Raw genomic sequence first — 14654 nt, 5'->3', positions numbered from 1 at the left:
GCAAGTATCGTACCGCTAGACAAAGGGAATTGTATACGGGATTGATTAAGTCCTTGACATCGTGGTTCATCCGATGAGATCATCATGGAACATGTGGGAGCCAACATGGGTATCCAGATCCCGCTGTTGGTTATTGATCGGAGAACGTCACGGTCATGTCTGCATGTCTCCCGAACCCGTAGGGTCTACACACTTAAGGTTCGATGACGCTAGGGTTATAAAGGAAGTTTGTATGTGGTTACCGAATGTTGTTCGGAGTCCCGGATGAGATCCCGGACGTCACGAGGAGTTCCGGAATGGTCCAGAGGTAAAGATTTATATATGGGAAGTCCTGTTTTGGTCACCGGAAAAGTTTTGGGGTTTATCGGTAACGTACCGGGACCACCGGGAGGGTCCCGGGGGTCCACCAAGTGGGGCCACCAGCCCCGGAGGTCTTCGTGGGCCAAGAGTGGTGAGGGACCAGCCCCTATGTGGGCTGGTGCGCCTCCCACGAGGCCCAAGGGGAAGCAAAGGAGGAGAGAGGGGAAACCCTAGGCTTAGATGGGCCTAAGGCCCACCCTAGGGGGCGCCCCCTCTCTCCCCCTCTTGGCCGCCTCCCATCTCCCATCTAGGGCTGCCACCCCCCTAGGGGTGGGAACCCTAGAGGGGGCGCACCCTCCTCCCTCTCCCCTATATATAGTGAGGCCTAGGGCTGCCCATAAGACGCGATCTGATCTCTGCCTCTTGGTGCAGCCCTCCCTCTCTCTTCCTCCTCTCCCGCGGTGCTTGGCGAAGCCCCGCAGGATAGCCACGCTCCTCCATCACCACCACGCCGTTGTGCTGCTGCTGGATGGAGACTTCCTCAACCTCTCCCTCTCTCCTTGCTGGATCAAGGCATGGGAGACGTCACCGGGCTGTACGTGTGTTGAACGCGGAGGTGCCGTCCGTTCGGCACTAGGATCTCCGGTGATTTGGATCACGACGAGTACGACTCCATCAACCCCGTTCACTTGAACGCTTCCACATAGCAATCTACAAGGGTATGTAGATGCACTCTCCAAGGTCCAACAAACTTTTATATGGTTATGTTTATCTTTTATTATTCAAGTCAAAAGGTTTTATTGTGCTGGTCACATGTTATACTGAAGTGGAAAATCAGTTGATTAAAGAATATCATAGTTTTAACAACTGATTGGCGGGGGAAGTACACTTCATGAATATATATTTTTTTGGTAAAGAGCATGGAACTATTCACCATTGTAATATACAGTACACTCCATAGTCGAATGCCTTTTATACTCCGTTGTTTATTTGGAAGGAAGCATTGCATACTGTCATTTGTTGATATCATTATCCATCTAGCACAATCACTTGGCTGGAAGGAAATCTTCTATTTTGGCATGAAATTCTCAGTTATTACAAAGCGCACCCCAGGAATTTTATCATGGTTATTCACATCAGTTGTTCTGTAATTTATATTGAAGTTAAACACATCGAGGAAACTATTACTGTATCTATGAGATGAGAAATAAGTCGAGGTAAGCATATCCAATTTTTTTGTGAAGTACTAATATGGTGCGGGTTGACTGACCGAAGTCACGAATTTCTTTCAAAACATGGTTACTGATGGAACTTCATTTACTGATTGGATTTGATATTTATGTGGTTTTGAAAATTTATTGAGCATGGTTATCCTCTATTTGACTCGATGGGGAATTAATCATATTATTGATATACGTGATGGAAAACAATTGATGCGGAATTTCACTTGAGGAAGCAAAATACTGAAGGTGCCTACAAAGGTGGAATGACACTCAAGGAAATAATACTCGAGGCGTAAAGGACAACTATGCTGGAATAATTAGGCAGAAACTAAAGGTCTTTAGTGATCTTAAGTGTCACAACATGGAAACATACTGAGGGAAGGTATCACTATATATTTGTTTGGATTTTCAACATAGTGTTAACCTGGTTGCTGACCCATTGCTAAGCCTGTTAGTCATGAGGTATTTGGTAAGCATGTTGCTACCTCTTGAGCACTGCGTTGGTTTTCCCTTGAAGAGGAAAGGGTGGTGCAGCAAAGTAGTGTAAGTATTTCCCTTAGTTTTGAGAACCAAGGTATCAATCCAGTAGGAGGCTACGTGCCAGTCCCTCACACCTACACAAAACAAATAAATCCTCACAACCAACGCGATAAGGGGTTGTCAATCCCTACATGGTCACTTACGAGAGTGAGATCTGATAGATATGATATTTTTATTATTTTTATGATAAAGATGCAAAGTAAAATAAAAGCAAAGTAAAAAGCAAACACTGGTAGAAAAAGGGCCTATAGTCCCGGTTCGTAAGGGCCTTTAGTCCCGGTTCAGGAACCGGGACTAAAGTGTCGGTACTAATACCTCCCCCCTTTAGTCCGGGTTCAATCCAGAACCGGGACTAAAGGCCCTCCACGTGGGCAGTGCGCAGAGCCCAGTCAGGAGACCCTTTGGTCCCAGTTGGTGGCACCAACCGGGACCAATAGGCATCCACGCGTCAGCACTTCTGTGGCTGGGGTTTTTGTTTTTTTTTGAAAGGGGGGGGGGGTTGGGGGTTTTGGGGGGTTAATTTAGGTGTTTCATATATTGTGTTAGCTAGTTATAATTAATAGAGAGAAGTGTCCTCTGTTATGTCCGTGCTTGGTCGACGCTACGTACTATACATACGTATATAGAGAGGACTAGACACGCTAGCTAGCTAGTAAGCAAACGAAGGAAACAGAAGATCGTCATGAACATATATGCATATATACAGAGAGAAGTGATATCGACCACCTCTCCTTCTCCGAGAGATTGGTCGAACAAAAAGTTCTCGTATATCTATCTGACACTACCGGCTACATATATACAATAATTATCTCTTACAAATATAATCATACGGACTCAGGGTCCACATAGAATTCTCCGTCTTCAGGGATCACGTGGTCAAGAAAGAATGCCGCCAATTCCTCTTGAATTGCTCGCATGCGAGCTGGTGCTAGGAGTTCATCCCGCTTCCGAAACATCTAATTTGAAGAAGGGGGTCAATACATATATATATATAAATGAATGAAACTCAACACAAATGATGGTAATAAAATAAAATTGTGAATGTTGTTATTTACGTACTTCATATTGTTCGTTAGAGTACCCGCCTTGCTCACAGGTCGTGTGGCGGATGGACTCGCAGATATAGTATCCACAGAAATCATTCCCTTGTTCCTGCCACAACCACTTTACAAGAAATAGAGGTCAATCAAACTGATAAGCAAGAATGCTAAATGGTATTGATGAAACTAGCGCTTGAATCACTAGGAGATGCGCGGAACATGCTACTATAGTACTTACTTTCGGGTGTCTAAATTCCAGCTCCTTCGGCAGTCCCGGAACTGTTTTGGTGAATTTTCTCCAAACCCTGCCGGACAAAGAAAACAATTACTTGATATCAGGAAATGAACAAAGTTGCTGATATGGTGGATAATGATCGATTTAACTTACTTCTTGAGGATTTCCGTCATGTCCGCATACTCCTTGGGATCTTTTCGTTTAGAGTCCAAGACGGTTACTACTCCCTGCTCAAGCTTAATCTCTAGGAGAATATAGTGGAAACTGCACACACATGCATAACTCATGAATTACATTACTATAACCTTGACTAATATATAAGGGAAACCGAATACGCATAAGACAGTAACAGTCACCTGAAGTTGTAAGGAAAGAGTATTATATCTTTGTTTTGATTTATTACGAACGATCTAAGCTATATAGAGAAACTTAATGACAGAAGTAGTACTACTTACAGACAGCAGCAGGCGACCGTCGTTTTATCAAGGGCCAATTGATTGAAAAACTGATAGAACTCCTCAAATGGAACAGGCAACAGATCAATTCCAACGAGGTCATGCGCCTTTTTAACTTTCACATACAAGGTACTCCTCCCCCCAGAGTCTCTACAAGGTACTTGCTTAAGAGGCGGAGGAGAAGGACTACGACGCGCCGGAGCAACTGGAGCGGCGGCAGGTCTCTTCCGCCCTTGCTGACGAGGCAGAGAAGGAGGAGGCTAGCTGCTCGGGCGCGTCGGCGCAGGCGGAGAAGGAGGCGGAGTGCCGCCACGCGTCGGAGAAGGAGCCGGCCGAGGGCCCTGATCATCACTCGCCGGAGGAGGAGGCGGTGGAGGCGGAGTGCCCTGACTCGCCGGAGGAGGAGGAGGAGGCGGTGGCGTCCAGTTCGGAAGGTTGATGAGCTCCTTCCGCCATAGGCATGGAGTCTTCAGAGCAGACCCCAGCCGAGTCTCCCCTTCACCGGTAGGGTGGTCAAGCTAGAGGTCCTCAAATCCCTCCGTTATCTCATCCACCATCACCCTAGCATATCCTTCTGGAATCGGCCGGCAGTGAAAAGTTGCGCCGGGTTCAGTAGGAAAAACAGAGCCAACAGCCGCCTTGACCTTCAAATTCATCCATTGCGTCATAAGGTGGCCATTTTGAGACTCCGTTATAGCATCCACGGGATAGCTGGCAGGAGCCGTCAAGGCATGCTCCGGCTGAAGCAGCTCGGTGGAAGCCACGCTGCTTCTGCGCTGAGATGGCGGGGTAGCTTCGGGGGAGGCTTCGGCAGTACGTTTGCTGCGATTTGCTTCTCGTTCCTCTATAGCGTCTACCCTTGCTTTCAGCGCCTGCATTTGGGTCTGCTGCACTTTTTTCCTCCTCTCATGGGATTTGTAACCGCCTTTGTCTGGAAACCCAACCTTCCACATAATGGAGCCTGGCGTGCCTCGTGTCCGTCCAGGGTGCTCAGGATTCCCGAGGGCCATTGTGAGCTCGTCGTTCTCTCTGTCTGGAAAGAACGTCCCTTCCTGCGCTGCTTCGATATACTGCTTAAGCTTACTGACTGGTATGTCCATTTGATCATTCGTCCAAATGCACTTCCCTGTTACAGGGTCCAGTGTTCCGCCAGCCCCGAAGAACCAAGTCCGGCAACGGTCTAGCCAGTTAATTGTCTCTGGTTCGATCCCTTTATGAACCAGATCATTCTCAGTCTTGGACCACTTAGGCCGGGCTACGAGGTAGCCACCTGACCCCGTGCGATGGTGAAGCTTCTTCTTCGCAGCATTTTGCTTGTTTGTCGCTGACATCTTCTGACTCTTTTCCGATGTCTTGTAGGCCACAAATGCGGGCCAGTGATCTCTGATCTTCTCATATCTGCCCTTGAATTCTGGTGTCTCGTTATTTTCGACAAACTTATTCAGATCTTTCTTCCACCTCCTGAATAGTTCTGCCATCCTCTTCAGAGCAAAAGACTTGATTAATTTCTCTTTAACTGGGTTCTCTGGATTATCCTCAGGCGGTAGGGTGAAATTTGACTTCAGCTCAGTCCAAAGATCATTTTTCTGCATATCATTGACATAAGACACCTCAGGGTCTTCTGTAGCCGGCTTAAACCATTGCTGGATGCTTATAGGGATCTTGTCCCTAACCAGAACCCCGCACTGAGCAACAAATGCGCTCTTTGTCCGGAGGGGTTCAATAGGTTGGCCGTCGGGCGCGATTGCTATGATCTCAAACTTTTCATCCGAGCTCAACTTTTTCTTCGGGCCTCGTCTCTTTACCGAAGTTGTGCTCGATCCGGAGGGCTAGAAAAAAGAACAAAGACTTAATTAATATGTGTACATACCAAAACAATGAATGCATCAATCAGCTAGTCAGCATAGGCTTAACTAATATATATACCTGGCCGGACTCGGTTCGGTCACCGGAGCCGTCATCACGGTCTCCTTCTTGCACCGGCATTGGGTCACCGGAGCCGTCCTCATGTTCTTCTTCTTGCACCGGCATTAGGTCACCGTAGCCAGCTTGTTCACCCTCTCCTTCCAGACCATCGGTTTCGTTGAGAAACAACGAGATGGCATCACTTCCTTCTGCGATTATGTCCCTCAACAACGCTTCTTTTGTTGCTTCGTCTAGGGCGGTGTCCATAGTTTCTACAAATATTTACAACATGGCAATTATTATTCAAACATGACAGATGGATATATTAGTGCCAAACGTAGAACTAGCTACCTAATCATAGTAAGCTATCGGGAGGGGGTATATATCGACAACGATGACACTACATCTATGTCCCTCGACGACCCTCGTTCCCAATTAAAAAAAGAGGAAGAAGAAGAAAAATAAGAGGAGAAGAAAGAATAGAGGAGAACTATTCTTTCTTCTCCTCTTTTTTTTCTTCTTCCTCTTCTTTTTTTATCCTCTTCTTCCTCTCATGTTCGATAGGATCGCCGAGGGGCCGGGAGGTTGCCTAGTGTCTCAGGATTCAACAAAACCATGTCTTCATCATTAGGCGAAAGTAACATGTGCATGATGGTACAAAGCTCTTCAAAGTTGTTCTGGAACGGACTCCCAGATAGGATAATCCGCCTTTTGGTACAAAGTTCATCAAGAGCCTTCCGAATATCGCTATTTGGAAGGCCTTTGCTGAATTGGTACGAAAAGGCGGATTATTCTATCCGGGACTCCATTCCAAAACAACTTTGCAGAACTTCGTACCAACATGCCCTGGTTACTTCCGGCTAATGATGAAGGCATGGATTTCTTCAATACTTTGACACTAGGAAACCTCTCTCTACTTCCGGCTAATAAGAATAAGAAGAAGAAGAAGAATAAGAAGAAGAAAAGAAGAAAAAAAAGAGGAGAAGAAGAAAGGAATAGTGGAGAAAAGAGAAAATAGAATATATTCTATTTTCTCTTAGAGGACAATAAGAAAGGAATAGTGGAGAAAAGAGAAAATAGAATATATTCTATTTTCTCTTCTTCTCCACTATTCCTTTCTTCTTCTCCTCTTCTTTTTATTCTTTTTTATTCTTCTTATTTATTTCTCCTCTTCTTTTCGGTAGAGGAAAACCTAAATAGCTAGCAAGTATCGTGGGTGTGAGATACATGTGGCCTTCGGTGTCGGACACTACATCCACGTCCCACAAGTGACGTGGGCGTCGAAGCCCGCGCCACTTGTGGGATGTGGGTGTAGTGTCCGACACCGACGGTACATGTATCTCACACCGACGATACTTTCTATTTAGGGTTTCTCCTCTACCGCTCCTCGACCTCTCGACGACCCTCATTCCCGATAAAATAAAGAGGAAGAAGAAGAAGAAAAAAGAAGAAAAGAAAGAATAGAGGAGAAGACTTCCTCTTCTTCCTCTCCTCTTCTTCTCCCTCTTCTTCCCCTTCTTTTTTCTTCTTATTATTTATTTCTCCTCTTCTTCCTCTCCTCTTCTTCTTCTTATTTAGTTCTCTCGACCCCTCATCCCTCTCTCGACCCCTCGATGACCCTCGTCCCTGATAACATATTTTTTCTCCCCTCGACACCTCTCGACCTCTCGTCCCACTCTCGACCCCTCATCATCATCTATCACCCCCTCGTTTTCTTTAGCATATATCCATGAACAAAATAGAGGAGAAGATCGAAGAAAAAAAAAGAGGAGAAGAAGAAAGGAATAGAGGAGAAAAGAGAAAATAGGATATATATTCTATTTTTCTCTTCTTCTCCTCTATTCCTTTCTTCTTCTCCTCTTCTTTTTCTTCTTTTTTCTTCTTCTTATTTATTTCTCCTCGTCTTCCTCTCCCCTCTCGGTGACCCTAGACCCCCTCTTGACCCTCGACCCCTAGGCGACCGTCGACCCCTCTCTTTTTCTTCTTCCTCTTCTATTTTATCCTCTTCTTCCTCTACCGCTCGGCGACCCTCGACGACCCTCGTTCCCGATAAAAAAAAGAGGAAGAAGAAGAAAAAAAGAGGAGAAGAAAGAATAGAGGAGAAGATCTCCTCTATTCTTTCTCCTCCTCTTTTTTCTTTTCATATTCCTCTTCTTTTTTTATCCTCTTCCTCCTCTCATGTTCGACGACCCTCGACCTCTCGGCGACCCTAGACCCCCTCTCGACCCCCTCTTCTTCTCCCTCTTCTAATTCATTTGTTCATATGAATATACAAACATTTTCATATTTATAATAATCAATATCACCAAAAAAATCTATGAACAGAAAAAAAAATCCTAATTTTTCTAAAAAACTATCTTTTGCATATATACATGAACATAGATATATACACAGAGAACATATATATACATATATATATAAAAAACAAGCATATATATGAAAAAAAGCATATATATGAAAAAAATGCTAGCTAGGGCGCCGCCGGACCAGAGGAGGACCGCGGAGTCGGCGGCGAGGATGGCGACGGGGCAGTGGGCGCGCGCTTGGGGTAGGAGACGCGGGCGACGGCGACGGCGGGCCGGGGCGACGGGCGTCGGGCAAGGGGCCGGTGCGGGTGACGGCGAGGGCGGGACGGGGCGGTGCGCGTCGGGGCAGGGACGAGGGCGACGGCGACGGGGGCGGGCCGGGGCGGCGCGCGTCGCGGGCGACGGCGACGATGGGCGCGGGCGACGGCGACGATGGGGGCGGGCGGCGTCGGGGCAGCCTGGCGGCGTCGGGGCAACTGCAAGATGAGAATGAAAAATTCCAAAGTGTGGCCTTATATAGAAGAGGCTTTAGTCTCGGTTCGTGGCAGCAACCGGGACTAAAGGTGGGCATTAGTCCCGGTTGGTGCCACGAACCGAGACCAATGGCCTCTTTTCGGCAGCCCAAAGGGCGGGAAGCGAAGCCCATTGGTCCCGGTTGGTGGCACCAACCGGGACTAAAGGGGGGCAATGGTCACGGCTGTGCCACCAACCGGGACCAATGCCACCTTTAGTCCCGGTTGGTGCCACCAACCGGACCAATACCTTGTGCTGCCCCGCGCCCATAAGTTTAGTCCCACATCGCTAGTTGACAGCGCCCAACACCAGTTTATAAGCTCTGCTGCCTCCTCCCTCTCGAACTCCTCTGAACTGCAGGCCTATGGGCCTAATTTGACACTGCTTTGCCTGTGGGCCTATTGGGCCTTCTGCGGGCCTGAATCCTGGCCCATGTAGGGTTTCTAGTCGTATTCAGGCCGTGGAGGCCCAGTAGGTGGCATTTTTTTTGGTTTTTTCTTTTTTATTTCTACATTTTTTTGGTTTTTTTATTTTTTTATTTCTACTTAAAACTAAATACTTACAGTTTTTTAGTGATTTCTTTTTGCTTTTAGGTCACAAAAATTATAAACTTTCTGTTAGTGCCATTAGTTTTAAATTTTAAATAGTTTAAATTTGAATTTTTAAAAATTTGTGTGAATCACTAGTTTATGAATAACTTTACTATAAAATTAGAATTTTTTTTCTATTTATTTTTTATTTCTACTTAAACTAAATACTTACAGTTTTTTAGTGATTTCTTTTTGCTTTTAGGTCACAAAAATTATAAACTTTCTCTTAGTGCCATTAGTTTTAAATTTTTAAATAGTTAAATTTGAATTTTTAAAATTTGTGTTGAATCACTAGTTTATGAATAACTTTACTATAAAATTAGAATTTTTTTTCTTCTTTGCTATTTATTTTTTATTTATACTTACAATTAAATACTTATAGTTTGATTTAGGTTCACACAAATTATATTCTTTTTGCTATTGAAGAATATTATAGTTTTATTTTAGTTGATCATAACATAATATTTTAATTGATTGTTTTTATTTTTATAAAAGTTTTGTAGTTCATTCTGTTTGCTATTATTCATTCTTTGAGCTAAATGACTTGAAATTGGAAAGCATTTCAAAATGAACTCTGAAGGTTTGAAAGTTGGCATGGTATCATCATTTCACCCACATAGCATGTTTCCAAAAAGTAGAGAGGGCTACGACAAAAACTTGATGCACTTCGTGTACAAAATGGACATCACTTTTCGAAGTGTCAAAGTTTCGAACCATAAGACATGAAAGCATTTCAAAATGAACTCTGAAAAAGTTGAAAGTTGGGATGGTATCATATTTCACCACATAGCATTTGCTTATTGCGGGAGAAGTCTTCACTTTTTCTTCGCTTGTGGTCATTTGCTTATTGCGCCGTATCCATGGATAATCTTCATTGTTTATCAGGATGCTTGGGTCAGCCTTGACATTGAAGGGAGGAATTTCATGAAACTTTTCATAATCTTCAGACATGTCTGTCTTGCCGTCCACTCCCAGGATGTCCCTTTTTCCTGAAAGAACTATGTGGCGCTTTGGCTCATCGTATGATGTATTCGCTTCCTTATCTTTTCTTTTTCTCGGTTTGGTAGACATGTCCTTCACATAGATAACCTGTGCCACATCATTGGCTAGGACGAACGGTTCGTTAGTGTACCCAAGATTTTTCAGATCCACTGTTGTCATTCCGTACTGCGGGTCTACCTGTACCCCGCCGCCTAACAGATTGACCCATTTGCACTTAAACAAAGGGACCTTAAAATCAGGTCCGTAGTCAAGTTCCCATATGTCCACTATGTAACCATAATATGTGTCCTTTCCGCTCTCGGTTGCTGCATCAAAGCGGACACCGCTGTTTTGGTTGGTGCTCTTTTGATCTTGGGCGATCGTGTAAAATGTATTCCCATTTATCTCGTATCCTTTGTAAGTCAATACAGTCAAAGATGGTCCCCTGGACAACAAGTACAACTCATCACAAACAGTGTTGTCACCTCTGAGACATGTTTCCAACCAACTGCTGAAAGTCCTGATGTGTTCACATGTAATCCAGTCGTCATACTGCTCCGGGTGTTTGGAGCGCAGACTGTTCTTGTGTTCATCGACATACGGGGTCACCAAGGTAGAGTTCTGTAGAACTGTGTAGTGTGCTTGAGACCAAGAATATCCGTCCCTGCATATTATTGAGTCTCTTCCCAGAGTGCCTTTTCCAGTCAGTCTCCCCTCATACCGCGATTTAGGGAGACCTATCTTGTTAAGGCCAGGAATGAAGTCAACACAAAACCCGGATATCATCCTCTGTTTGATGGCCCATGGAGATGCTTCCTTCTGGCGTAGCGCGGTTACGAACATATTTCTTTAGGACTCCCATGAACCTCTCAAAGGGGAACATATTGTGTAGAAATACGGGCCCCAGGATGACAATCTCGTCGACTAGATGAACTAGGACGTGCGTCATGACAATCTCTTTCGGTTCTCACTGTGCCATCGCATCAACTTGGCATGCTCTTCGTTTCTGAACAGACGTTTCAACCGTGGTATTATAGGAGCATACCACATCACCTTCGCAGGAACCCTCTTCCTGAGGGGCTCGCCGTCAACATCACCAGGGTCATCTCGTTTGATCTTATACCACAACGCACCGCATACCGGGCATGCATTCAGATCCTTGTATGCACCGCGGTAGAGGATGCAGTCATTAGGGCATGCATGTATCTTCTCCACCTCCAATCCTAGAGGGCATACGACCTTCTTTGCTGCGTATGTACTGTCGGGCAATTCGTTATCCTTTGGAAGCTTCTTCTTCAATATTTTCAGTAGCTTCTCAAATCCTTTGTCAGCCACAGCATTCTCTGCCTTCCACTGCAGCAATTCCAGTACGGTACCGAGCTTTGTGTTGCCATCTTCGCAATTGGGGTATAACCCTTTTTTGTGATCCTCTAACATGCGATCGAACTTCAGCTTCTCCTTTTGACTAATGCATTGCGTCCTTGCATCGACAATGACCCGGCGGAGATCATCATCATCAGGCACATCGTCTGGTTCCTCTTGATCTTCAGCAGCTTCACCCGTGGCAGCATCATTGGGCACATCGTCTGGTTCCTCTTGATCTTCACCAGCTCCCCCCGTTGCAGCATCACCGTATTCAGGGGGCACATAGTTGTCATCGTACTCTTCTTCTTCGCCGTCTTCCATCATAACCCCTATTTCTCCGTGCCTCGTCCAAACATTATAGTGTGGCATGAAACCCTTGTAAAGCAGGTGGGAGTGAAGGATTTTCCGGTTAGAGTAAGACCTCGTATTCCCACATTCAGTGCATGGACAACACATAAAACCATTCTGCTTGTTTGCCTCAGCCGCATCGAGAAACTCATGCACGCCCTTAATGTACTCGCGGGTGTGTCTGTCACCGTACATCCATTGCCGGTTCATCTGCGTGCATTATATATAATTAAGTGTCCAAATTAATAGAAGTTCATCATCACATTAAAACCAAAGTGCATACATAGTTCTCATCTAACAACATATATATAGCTCTCCAGAGCATCTAATTAATTAAACCATACATTGAAACTATGTAAAACATTTCAATGCGAAAACAAATGCGATCATAATCGCAACCAAGGTAACAATTGATCCAACGGCATAATGATACCAAGCCTCGGTATGAATGGCATATTTTCTAATCTTTCTAATCTTCAAGCGCATTGCATCTATCTTGATCTTGTGATCATCGACGACATCCGCAACATGCAACTCCAATATCATCTTCTCCTCCTCAATTTTTTTTATTTTTTCCTTCAACAAATTGTTTTCTTCTTCAACTAAATTTAACCTCTCGACAATAGGGTCGGTTGACATTTCCGATTCACATACATCCTAGATAAATAAAATCTATGTCACGTTGGTCGGCATAATTTTCATAAACAATAAATGAACCAATAGTTATGAAGATAATATACATACCAAATCCGAATCATAGACAATACGAGGGCCGACGGGGGCGGATACCAAAACCATCGCACTATATAAGATGCAATAATAAATGTAAGAAAATGATACAAGTATCTATCTAAACAGACAAGTAAGAATATTTTTCCTTTCAGAAAGAAGATAAGAACAAGAGGCTCACCACGGTGGTGTCGGTGATGAGATCAGCGCGGGTGATCGACGGCGGTGAAGACGGGGACGGGGCGTGACGGACCGCTAAATCTAGAGAAATCTCGAGGAAAATGGAGCTTGGAGGTCGAGCTTCAAGAGGAGAAAGTTTAAGTAGTGTGGCTCGGGCATTCCATCGAACACCTCATGTGCATAGGAGGTGAGCTAGAGCACCACAAACCCCTCCCCTCACCGGCCAGAGAAAAACAGAGCACTGGAGTGCTCTGCTCGCGGGCGAGGGTATATATAGGCACCTCATTGGTCCCGGTTTGTGGCATGAACCGGGACTAAAGGGCAGCCTTTGGTCCCGGTTTAGGCCACCAACCGGGACCAATGGTGGTGGGCCAGGAGCCAGGCCCATTGGTCCCGGTTCGTCCCACCAACCGGGACCAAAAGGTCCAGACGAACTGGGACCAATGGCCCACGTGGCCCGGCCGGCCCCCTGGGCTCACGAACCGGGACCAATGCCCACATTAGTCCCGGTTCTACACTGAACCGGGACTAATGGGCTGAGCCGGCCTGGACCATAGCCCTGTTTTCTACTAGTGAAAGTATTGGAAGATTTAATATGATGAAGATAGACCCGGGGCCATATGTTTCACTAGTGGCTTCTCTCAAGAGCATAGGTATTTTACGATGGGTGAACAAATTACTGTTGAGCAATTGATAGAATTGAGCATAGTTATGAGAATATCTAGGTATCATCATGTATATAGGCATCATGTCTGAGACAAGTAGACCGACTCATGCCTGCATCTACTACTATTACTCCACACATCGACCGCTATCCAGCATGCATCTAGAGTATTAAGTTCATAAGAACAGAGTAACGCCTTAAGCAAGATGACATGATGTAGAGGGACAAACTCATGCAATATGATGAAAACCCCATCTTGTTATCCTCGATGGCAACAATACAATACGTGCCTTGCTGCCCCTACTGTCACTGGGAAAGGACACCGCAAGATTGAACCCAAAGCAAAGCACTTCTCCCATTGCAAAAATGATCAATCTAGTAGGCCAAACCAAACTGATAATTCGAAGAGACTTGTAAAGATAACCAATCATACATAAAAGAATTCAGAGAAGATTCAAATATTGTTCATAGATAAACTTGATCATAAACCCACAATTCATCGGTCTCAACAAACACACCGCAAAAGAAGATTACATTGAATAGATCTCCACAAGAGAGGGGGAGAACTTTGTATTGAGATCCAAAAAGAGAGAAGAAGCCATCTAGCTAATAACTATGGACCCGAAGGTCTGAGGTAAACTACTCACACTTCATCGGAGAGGCTATGGTGTTGATGTAGAAGCCCTCCGTGATCGATGCCCCCTCGGCGGAGCTCCGGAACAGGCCCCAAGATGGGATCTCGTGGATACAGGAAGTTCCGGCGGTGGAATTAGGGTTTTGGCACCGTATCTGATTGTTTGGGGGTACGTAGGTATATATAGGAGGAAGAAGTATGTCGGTGAAGCAACAGGGGGCCCACGAGGGTGGAGGGCGCACCTGGGGGGGGGGGGTTAGGCGCCCCCCTCCCTCTGGCCTCCCTGTTGGTTGCTTGACGTAGGGTCTGTCGTGGTTCTAACTCTGACAGTGATGTAGGGGGGTATGTATGGAGAGGCTAGATCTTAGCTATGGAGGAGTTGTAAGCACACGAGGATTACAAGTTCAGGCCCTTCTCGGAGGAAGTAACATGCCTACGTCTCGGTGCCCGGAGGCGGTCGACTGAATTATGTGTGTATGAATAACAGGATTGCGAACCCTTGATACTGAGGAGGGGGTGGCTTATATAGAGTTCGCCAGGCCCCTCCAGCCCTCAGTAATGCAGGGTCTAAAGTACATTAAGACTGGGGGTTACTGGTAACGCCCCTAATAAAGTGCTATGATGACCATAAAAGCTACTTAATGAC

This window comes from Triticum urartu, chromosome 7 (genome assembly GCF_003073215.2).
Source record: "Triticum urartu cultivar G1812 chromosome 7, Tu2.1, whole genome shotgun sequence".
In the NCBI taxonomy this organism is placed as follows: Eukaryota; Viridiplantae; Streptophyta; class Magnoliopsida; order Poales; family Poaceae; genus Triticum; species Triticum urartu.
The sequence above is the reverse complement of the archived record's forward strand: the minus strand, read 5'-3'. Positions refer to the sequence as shown.